The 11,998-nt window shown below is 31.7% G+C and overlaps 1 pseudogene; it reads left to right on the forward strand.

Annotated features, from left to right (window-relative positions):
• Window positions 1-10,653: 10,653 nt before the first annotated feature.
• LOC149235020 (arabinogalactan protein 16 pseudogene) lies at window positions 10,654-10,989 on the forward strand (annotated as a pseudogene).
• Window positions 10,990-11,998: the final 1,009 nt, after the last annotated feature.

An 11,998-nucleotide genomic window follows, 5' to 3' on the forward strand; every position in this document is an offset into this window, starting at 1 on the left:
TCGGCATCTGCGTGTCTTTTTAAAGCACTCGGCACTCTGGTTTCTCATTTTTACGATAATAGCGGTTATGAATTCTAACGCTGTTCATGAGAAGGTGTTGAAGCTTCTGTGTGGACTCCAACGAATTCTAAGGCGGATAGCCAGACCGTCTATTGGTTGCCCAGGCGGATAGCCAGACCGTCTCGCCAGTGGAATCGATCTCGGGTCTGAGTCTTTTGATGTTGAAAGGCGTGTTGACTATCGTGATGGCGAATCCGGTTCGTTTGGCAAGCAGCGTTGCGAGCTCCAGGAAGGGGATTATGTGGCCTTGAGCCATGAACGGGAACATCACCACATGGTGCTTCAACTCTCTGTTCGTGCTTCTGGTCAAATTCTCAGCAGGGGAAGGCGTGGCAAAGTCCATTGCAGGTAGGAGATAGAGGAAGGAAAATAGAATCCGTCGGCTGTGCAGGCAGGTGGGAGAGCTTGCAGCTCCTGCTCAATTATTAAAATCCACAAACGCGACGGAGTGCCAGGAAAGAAATCATAGTTGAGCGAAACGGTAAGGTCGTCACCAGAGTTTGTGGTTGGGCAAATAACAGGTACCACACAGAGAGTAACAGCTCTCTCATCAACGCGGGCGGCAGAAGGCGTTTATTCAGTCGGTGGCCCCTCAGAGTTTCGTCGTCTCCTAGTATTGGATCTTGAGCCTGTAATCTGACGTTACACATTATTTTCTTTCTATTACACTTCAAACTTCTGGCTCTCACTTGAACTTATCCAGCAATAACCGGCATTTCAAGTTTGGTAAATTTTTAAGTCTTTTGGTGGACTAAAGTTTTTCTTCTCCGCTAATTTATGGGGATTATCATAATAATGCATTCATTCATGGTCCAGATTAACTTTCTTTATTATTCTTAACACTTATTTTATTTAATATAAAATAATAAATATGGAAGGTCATTTCTAGTAGAAAACTCTAACTTTCTTTATCATTCTTAACCATTTTTAATTATATAAAATATAAAAGTGTGGAAGCTCAATTGTAATAGAAGACGTTCTCTATGTTTATTGTTCCGAAGTCTTATATATATATATATATATATATATATATATATATATATATTTGTATTTATATTATTGTTATTTGTATTTTTAAGTTATTATTTTAATTTATAATAAAAAATTGCAATAACCTTAGGTGTCTTCTAATTGTTTTAATTCACATCACTAACTTTTTTTATATCTAAATTATATGATTAAACTTTGTTTAAATTAATTTTTTATAAAGTTTGATTAAAAATTTACCATGTCATTTGTTAATTGACACTTATGAGGATTAACGAGAATGAGAAGACTACAAAACGTTACACATACACTTGTCATGGTAGTGGAAATGTGTATTTTGGAATAAGTTGTATTAGCGTGTCCATCAATTTCACCCCTTCATTATGTTTTATCTACTAGAGCTTAGCTCAAACCCCAATCAATCAAAATCCAAATTCTCTTTGCTATTAAACAGCAAGGTATTTTTTCCATGTGAGAAATTTGAAAATATGAACACTCACTTTTGTAGAGTAAAAAAGATTATATGAAACCCTGAATTAAAATATCATCAACCTATGATGATGAAAACCTTTAATTTTTTCCCTAGATATTGCAAATGTCAATTTGCATAAAGTAAAGATACATATACGATGCGATGTAAAATGTTCTAATAAAAGTAAAATAACTTTAGAATTTTTCTGCAATAAAGATGTACATATTGTGAAAAGTAATTTGAATCAATGAAAAATATAAAAACATGAATATAATCAATGAATATGAATATAAACAACTAACATGAATATAATCAATAAATAGATATTGACGAATAAAAAAATATATATCATTAGTAAAATTTATTTTATTCATGAGTATTATGATACAAGCAGATTAATCCTTTTAATTTGTAAATTAAATACAAAATAGATATTTAAATATGAATTATAGCCCAAAACATAATATTAAAAAAACTGTAAAAAAAATCTAACACACTTTAAAAAAAAATTAATATCTAATAAAAAAAATTAGATTAGCTTTTACAATTCTATGTTATATATATATATATATATATATATATATATATATATAAATATATAACAAGTTCATTATATATATATATAACAAGTTCATTATTTAAATAGTTTTGAGCTTTCTTAGTCATTTTAAGACTAATACTAAGATGTTTTTTTTTTTCACTATTGTTAGTTTTTAAAGCATCTAGAGCCCGTCTAAAAAAATTGTGCAGGTTATTAAGTAGAAATCAATTCCTCAGCTTCATTTTAATTTTATGTTATTAAATATTAAAATAATATATATATATATATATATATATATATATATATATATATATATATATATATATTTGGGTTTTATAATTTTCAATGATTTAGATGCTATATTATTTAGGTTTTTTCCTTATATGTTTTTTATAAATTTAAGTTTTTATATTTTTATAATATTAGTTTTTTATAATTTCATTTTATTTATGTTAATCTTAGGTTTTAACAAATATTAAAAAAAAACGATTTAGGTTTTAATACATATTATATAAAACAAAATATTATTAAAAAAATTTTTAATCAGATAAAATTTATAAATAGTTTATTTTATATTTTTTATATTAATTTATAAATAATTTACAATTAGTATTTCATAATTTTATAATATTCATTATCATAAATAATAATATTTAAAACATTATTAGTAATAATATTATTAATAAAAAATATTAATAATATATTTAATACAATATTAATTATGTTTAAAAATAATCATGTTTTAAATATGTTTAGTAGAATATTAATTTTAAACATGTTCTAATCATGTTTAATATATGTTTTAATCATATTTAATACATGTTTTAAACATATTTAATACAATACTATTTTTTTTTAAATTACTAATTAAAAAAATTACTAATATTTAATGTTATTAACATAATAACATTAAAATCATTAATAATATTTAAATTGTAACACTAATATATATATATATAGATAGATATATCTTATATTATAAATATTAAATATTAGAAAAATGCATTTTTTATTTGATTAATATTATAAAACTAAGAGATTAATACTATAAACCTAAGCGATTAATATGAAAACCCAAAGATTTGATCCTTTACGTTTATAATGTTAATCCTTTAGACATATAATGTTAATCCCAAAAATTTATAATATTAATGCCTTAGATTTATAATATTATTAATAAACTTTTAAAATAGTTTATAAATAATTTATATTTTTATAATAGTTATTATGATAAACAAATAATATCTTTTGAAAAAAACATAAATAAGGCCATCCTTCTGCAAATGCAACCAGACTTTGTCGCCCACCTGAAACTTGTATGGAACCCGATGTTGATCATGTCGCTGCTTGTACATGGTATTTGATTTCTCCAGAATGTCATGGACCTGCTAGCGGATATGTTGGATGTGCTCAATGAAGTTGTTTGCCTTATCGGCTTCCGACTGGACATGAGCCGAATCTACCTAAGTAGCTGCAAATGGTATGGCCGCATCAATGGGACATAGTGGCTGGAATCCGAAGCCCACCTAAAAAGGGTTGTGGCCAGTCGAACTATGGAGAGCCCGGTTATAGCTGTGCTGGACATAGGGGAGGCTCTCATCCCATGTGCGTGGATGCTTTGAGTTGTACATGCACATAATGTGTACGATCATCATGTTGAAGACCTTTGTCTGGTCACCAGTTTGGGGATGGAAAGTTGTGGACTTAGTGAGCTTGGTGTCCACCATCGACCAGGGACTGGACCAAAATGTACTAAGGAACCTATTGTCCCGATCTGAGATGATAGACTATGGGATCCAAAGTGTACCCATACTCGTTCAAAGAAGAGTTTAGTAGTGGCTTCTGCTGTGATATTCTTCTTACAGGTCACCGTAGTGGTCATCTTTGAGAATCTGTCGAGAATGCTGTGATATTGTTCTTAAGTCTTTTGGTGGACTAAAGTTTTTCTTCTCCACTAATTTATGGGGATTATCATAATAATGCATTCATTCATGGTCCATATTAACTTTCTTTATTATTCATGGTCCAGATTAACTCTTTCAACTATCATTCAGTCACAATGATATGCACCACGCGAATGGTTGGTGACTATTGACTTGACCACGCCAAGAGTTAAGGCAACCAATAAATCCCATGCTATAGGGCCTTTATTAGTCTTTAAGAGTACTTTTTTCTCTGCAGGGTCAGTGTGAAGTACACCTCTGCATCTGCGGATCATTATGCATGGGGACTCCCGTCTCTTCTGTTTGTCGGCAAAAAAATAATGCGACCAAATTATTTCCGATGACTGCTCCATGACCATACAATACCCACGAGAACGCGGCTCATGGCCATAGCATACATGATACTGCCCATAAATACCAGGGTATACAATACAATATACGCATTAATGACAGGCTAATTTGAAATTTGAAATTATAGACAACTGTTTGGGAGCTTAATCTACCTGACCACTATTAGACCAGATTTGGCTTATGTATTCAGTGTACTAAGCCAATACATGTCCAAGCCACTTGAGAGTCATTGGAATGCAGCAAAATGTGTTTTGAGGTATCTACAAGGTACTATAGATTATGGTATTATTTATATCGATTCCTCTAATGTTATATTGACAAGATTTACTGATTGAGACTAGGCTGGAAATGTAGACGACCGTAGATCCATAATAGGCTATGCATTTAACATTGGATCTAGGGTGATTACACGGAGAAACATGAAACAGAACATAGTTTCCTTGTCTTCAACGGAAGCAGAGTATCAAGCCATGTGCACAACAACTTGTGAGGTAGTTTGGTTGCAGAGACTTCTGCAGGATGTTGGGGAAGAACAGAAAGTTGCAACAACAATCAGATGTGACAATCAAAGTTCAATCAAACTTGCTAATAATCTTTTGTTTCAGAAAAACACTAAACACATTGATACACGATTCCACTTTGTCAGGGAGAAGGTGCAATCAAAAGAAACCCATTTGGTATATTGTAATACATGTGATAACGTTGCAGACAAGTTCACTAAGCCTCTTAGCAGGATTATGTTTGAAATGTTTAGGGAGATGTTAGGCATATTTGTGAATCCCTTCTCCATTAAGGTTGAGTGTTAGAGATAATGGAGAATATCTTAGAATAGTGAGTTGGTTCACGAGACCTCGGGATAGGAATTAGTTTATATTTCTTATGTTATGGTTCCAACTTCCCTAAATCTATGATTGCTATATAATGTTTGATGTACATGGACAATGTAGAGCATTCTGCAGAGCCAGACTCTCCTTGTTCAGACTCTATTTCGTAGAGCTAACCCGTGGGTTTTTTTTATTAATTCCAACATCACTTTCTTACGCAACTTAGTCATATTAATGGAATTCAGAGCACCCATTATTGTTGGAAACAAAATAAGCAAGAGTAACGAAACAAATACAACATCACATTTTTCTATAGTCACAGTGCACTTCACGCAGGATAACTTCCTGTGGTAGGCCTCTTGTGCTATACGTCATGATAGATTCATTATGTCTAATATGATTCCAAAGTAGAGTAGAGTAAATGGAGCAATAGCTCTAGAATGAATGAAAAAATAATTATTTAGGAATGAATGAAAAATCAAATAATTTTTGAAGTATTATAATTAAAAATTCTCTCTCTCTCTCTCTCTCTCTCTCTCTCTCTCTCTCTCTCTCTCTCTCTATATATATATATATATATATATATATATATAGATAGATAGATAGATAGATAGATAGATAGATATAGATATAGATAAGGCTTTACTAAAAAATATATAAAAAACAAATTATTACATAAACATCTAATAAAAGTAGAAATGAAAACAAATTAGTGAAAAGGTCTAGCTAGAATCAAAGTTATAGTTTAATGAATCTTTATCTAATCAGTATAAATTAACAACATCATAAATATTTTTAAATGGTTATCCATTGCATTATAAAAAACTTTGTTTGAAGTTCAAGACCTTATATAACATATTCCAAAGAGTATGTTATTATTATCCAAAAACTGTCATAGTTTATCCCTCAACTACAAATTACTGGTTTGAACTAATTGCTTCTATTTATCCTCTAAAATCAAACCTACAAAATCTACATATCTACATAAAATAACAAAAATCTAAAGACTGGATGAGACTACATTTCCTCCATGATAGGGTAAACTTGGGCTTCAATTTCTTCCAATTAGCACTGAGGAGGGGTGTCTTCCTGGTAGTGAGAAATATCAAAGTCAATCTCCTACATTTGTTCGACATTCTCTGACTACTATGTTGTGTACCTCAGTGGCATTCCTTTCTTCAACTGACACAAAAATTTCCACTCAAAAATCCAGCATTTCATTCGCCAACTAAGGGCGATCGATTTTAAGTTCCAATAGACCTAATATGTGAGAGAAAAATTCATTTTGGCCTAATATTCTACCAATATCATCTCTCTAGGTCGAGATAGAAAATAAATTACGAACTCGAGAGCACTTTCCATCCTAGCGAGCGTTAACCAAAGCTCCTCCTCTGCGTCCCCAAAATTATCCTCCATAACTTTGAAATTGCACCAAACTTGTTAGCAGATCTAACAAATAAGAGTCCTTATTGTAGTTACTCTGTTTCCATACTCTCTGAGTCGATCCTTAACATTCCTAATACATCAACCATTAATGCCTAATGTAATGATTGATATCGAATGTGCAGGAACTGTAATGGAAATATTACAATCATGATAGATTTTGATGCAATACACGCAAGAAAATTGAAATTCAGTCGCAGAGAATAGAACTTCACACATTCAAACCACTCCATGTTTAACCTATAGCCATGGTCTGGTTCTTCAACTTCTTCTAACGATGAATCACCCTCGTTGGTTCGAAACTTGTCGACAAAAATATTATAATGTGATTTTTGCCAAAAATGGTTTTCATTAAACTTGATATGGATCATAGAAGCTCAATTTCAACAATCAAATCATTCTTACTCCAATTTTCTAATGCCCAATGAAATGTGACATTGACGATCCAAGTGGCCACCTTGGCATAGCTCTCCATATCGTTTAGATGACACCACGATCTTACATTTAATATGGATCCATTGTGATGTGAGGTCGATTTAAATGAAATGACCCAATTCCTTATTTTGTATTTAATGCACTTAAAGATCAACCTTATATAAATTGAATTCGGATAATCATGCAAATTCTTTTATTGTAAGGTTTCATCATTAATATTTAGTTCTCCTTGTTTTAAATGCACTCTTTGATTAGCCAAACATCCAGCCACCATGTTGAGATTTCCCTTCACATGATAAAATTCAATCAAATTAATCTTTTCCACTATTAACGTGATTCGAAGCCAAATAGAAGTGTGGATATATTCATTTTCCCCTTTAAATTTGATAATTTGCTAGGTCACCATATTTGAATCAACAAAGATTATTAATTGACAAAGCCCTCTAGTGTAAGCCAAATCCAATCCCTACCATAAGGCTATTTTTTTTTTCATAATGCTAGATATTTCGTCTGATTATTTTTTGAAACTCTTAATCTCACAAAAATTGAATCTCCCTTTCTTTATCGAGGCCAAAAATAACCCCTCTACCTCGTAACTTTTTCAAAAAAATTAACTTTCAAATCTCTTTATAAACAAATTGAAATCAAGATTTGCATAACTATGCCATAAGCAATTTAATTTAACTAGCAAACTTAATTAAACTAGCATAACTAAATCTGAGTTCTTCATAGCATACACATATCCAAATATGTTACATCACTGTTTCAAGAGGATAAAATAAATTTTAGGAAAAAAAATATCCTTAAAAATATAACCAAAAAACAGTAATAATTGTTTACGTAATTTGAAGGCCCTTAAAAAGAAATCTTATAATAATTTCATATAATAATAAAATAATGTAAAACCCTACTCAAAATCACTAACAAACAAATTAATCCTATACATTAAATTTTAAATTATAATAAATTTTACGGCATTTGAATCACTAACCAACAAATGAATTATAATACATTAAATATAAAATTATAATAAATTTTATGGCATTTGAAAAAAACCAATGGGGACCATCTCAATTGATGGTAATAGTTAGCACGTGATATTAAACCTAATGCAAAATTCAACTTGACTTTAAATGGTGAATTCAATTAGGACAATCTCATTGACGCTAATAGTTAGCATGTGATACAAATCATAATGTAAAATTTAACTTGACGCTGACGTTAAATGGTAAAGGATTCACAGTAAGCGAATTCGACCGAATCATGAATGCCGAAGAAACCGATTCGTCCTAAATTGGCAATTGGTAAAACTTAATCGTGCACTCTCGTATTTCTACATGGTGAAAATATATAGTAGTCGTGTTGTATTTTTATTGCAACAGGAAAGAAGCGAATTCATCCAGAAAGACGTACAGGTCTACCACGTAACTTCACAACAATTGATGCTCGACGTTCCAAGGAGTTCTATGCCGTTAAGGAGTCTAGTGGATTAAGTTGTTCACTTATTTTGGATTATAATCAAGCAGATGATTAGATAGTAGGGATAATCAATTACTTTTTGTAGGAATGCTTTTTAGTTAGTTTCTAAAAATTTTACGGGTATCGACCAGGGATCAAAATTGAACACATCAGAGCCCTTCAAAGGGTCTCTGGCACGTCAGAGAAGTAGGGAGAAAATTTTACCAGTCAAAAAAAATTTAAACATTGATTTTTGTCATTTAAAAAAAAATTGGAATAATATCTTAGAATTTTTTAAGAAGTGTTGTCAAATTGTCAACCTTTTTTTTTAAATTTCATTTTTTTTGAAATTAGAATTTTAGGAATGTTGAATTTGTAAATTTCTTTTCATGTTAAAACTTCAATCCCATTTCAGAAACTCCCATTTCAAAAACAACATCCTTTTGAGTTGTTTTTTCTAATTGTGCATATGATGCAAGTTCTTATTAATTGTTATGTCACAACTACCTTTTGATACCATTACATTTGGCAGTTTCTGAGTTGTTCCCATTTCAAAAACAATAGTTTCTTTTTGAGTTGTTTTTCTAGTTGTGCATATGATGGAAGTTCTTATTAATTATTATGTCACAATTACCCTTTGATACCATTACAATTAGTAGTTTCAATTGAGAGCGACTATATGTCAATATGGGCTATTAAGTCTGTAATTTCACTGGGTTGTGCCTATAGGCTACCCAAAACAAGGTTTGACGATGATTTAAGTTGGAGAGGAGCATAGATTCATCATTCAACAAATGCCTGTCAAGCAAGGTTTAAGCACAATATATGCTTGGAGAGGAGTGCATTGAACATGCTTCCTAACATACTAGATTTGATTTGTTTGCGGATTCCCAAATCCTGGTATGTTTTTATATTAAAAAAGGAGATACCAAAAACATATACACCTTTTTACACTATTTTGTTGAATCCTAAACATGTTTAGAATTTTACTGAACTTTTTCATTCATGCAATAAATTTAAATTTGATTGAGCTACTTGTATATTGGCTTGAACGTTCCAGTCACAAAAATTTCCTACAAAATTAATTCTTATCTGAACTGGAGCAGGAATATAGGTCTCCTGTTTATCCATTAATGGCAAATGCATCCGATATATTAGTTGCGGCTCATATCAGACCTGCCTTATACACAACATCCATGGGGTTGTTCCACCATTCTCCTGTGAAAAAATAAAAAGAAATTTGAAAATAATTTAATGTTGTCAATTGAATTGCTCTTTTTTTTTATGCTTTTCATTATAGAAGTGCGACATGAATATGTGTCCTTCTAAATGAAATTAAAATCTGCCCTTCAAATTTGATCACTGGTATCGACCTCTATTTTGGCTATCACAAGTCTGTTGCAATTGCCGCGGAAATACTTCTTACCCCATGCTTCAACTTTTATTGGAATGGTTTATCGTCCGAAATATTTTGCGCCCGGAAGCTTTGTTATCTCTGACATCCTGTCATTGTCTCGAAGGAGCTCGAGGCATCGATTCAATTCCACCTATCCGGCTCCAGCGTCCCCTCAGTCCCAGATCGTGCAAGCCAACAAAAGCACAACGAAATGGTTAACGCACTCTACTTTAATGTAAGCAAATATTTATCATACGCTATCGATTCCGCACTCTCAGGCAACCAATATTTCCAACCCTATACTTTTATGTATCATACGCTATCGATTCCTCAATCAGTGAGGCAACCAAATTGACCAATATTTCCAACCCTATAGGCCCATTAATACATTGTCCTTGATAGTGTGGCATGGGCAACCAATAAATCCCATGCTATTGGGCCATTAATGCATAAGATTTATTGGTTGCCAGTACCTTATGGCTACCATGAACATGCATGTTGCTTCATGAGCATTCGTTTTCCGATCGCCCCATATTTCCGAGCAGGCGAAAGCTAGAGGGACCCAGAGGAATCTGCAATAGACCCACCTGACTCCCGAGCATGTCTTTTCACCGATTTGAATTTTAAATTTCCCCGCCATAGATTTAAATTTGAATTTTCCCACCCGCCTGCTCCCTCCGCATTATTTTGATTTCTTCCTAATTAAACCCCAAATCTGAGTGCTGGAGGAGCCGTGAGGGCACCATGGCAGAAGAAGCCTAGAGGACACCAGGCGGTTCGTCGCCTTCTTGGCCATAAATCTCTTCGCCGCTTACGCCAATGCGTAGGCTCCCGCCTCTGCTCCCACTCCCACATCCGATGGTAAGATCTCGCCCTTCCATTTTATTTCGCAATTTGGGTCTGTAAGGGATTCGTTACGGGATCTTGATATATCGTAACGGGGATGGATGGAAGGAATGTATATTGTTGTTGCAGGCACCGCCATCGACCAAGGGATAGCATACGTGCTCATGTTGTTGGCGTTGGCTCTGACGTACCTCATCCATCCTCTTGACGCCTTTCATTACAATCTCTTCTGAGCGGCTCGCAATCCGTTATTCGTTTCTTGACAGAGAAGAGAGAAAGGGGCCTCGCCCTTTTCTTGACAGAGAAGAGACAAAGAGGCCTCGCCCTTTGTATTTGGTGAAAATCCTACCCAGATTATTGTAGGCGTCTTTTGACTTCCTCTTTCTAGGTCCAAATTTGGAAACCCTCATATAGGTCCTCTAGAATTCCATTTGTTCAACTTCCATCTTTATATATATAAAATAAAAAATGGTATTAAATTATAATTAATATTTATAAATAGTTTCAATAATAATTATAAAATTTATCTTTTTATATATAATAATTAAATTAAAAATAATGTAATTCTTTTAATATATAATAATAAATGGACAATAATGTAATTTTTTTAATATATAATAATTAAGTTAACAATAATATAGTTTTTAAAAAATTAATAATAATAGTAACATAAATTTTTTAATATAATAATTAAATTATAATAATAACAATTTGTATGATGTTGAAAAATATATAAATTATATAAATTAGTATATTATAAAATTGTATATTTATTTAACAATAAATAAATATTAAATTAATTTAAATTTATATGAGAAAATGAATAAATATTATTAATAATAAAATAATAATAATTATTATAAGTTTAAAGTCATTATCAAATCATACATTGAAAAAAATGTTTGAAATAGTGTGCAATTATTTATTTTATCTCTTTTCCATAAAAGGAAAAGATTCTGAATCATTTGACCTATTTAAATTTGTATGTATAAAATTGTTTATATATCAAATTTTAACTTTAAAAATAGAAATTTTAAAAAAGCTATGATAGCTTAAACAAATCTGGGAAATGTAAATTTTCTACGAAGGAATTTCACTAAGTTACAAAGTCATATTCAATGGTAGACAATACTCTTTTTAGAAGCGCAAACTTGTTGGAATATTTATCCAGCGCCCTTCCAAACGTGTAGAGACTTTGAAGTCCACAGTTTGAAACTATGGAAATTATAGATTATAGGGCTT

Source organism: Pinus tabuliformis, chromosome 8 (assembly GCF_031772625.1).
Source record: "Pinus tabuliformis cultivar Carrire ecotype Pingquan chromosome 8, CPIR1, whole genome shotgun sequence".
NCBI classification, from domain to species: Eukaryota; Viridiplantae; Streptophyta; class Pinopsida; order Pinales; family Pinaceae; genus Pinus; species Pinus tabuliformis.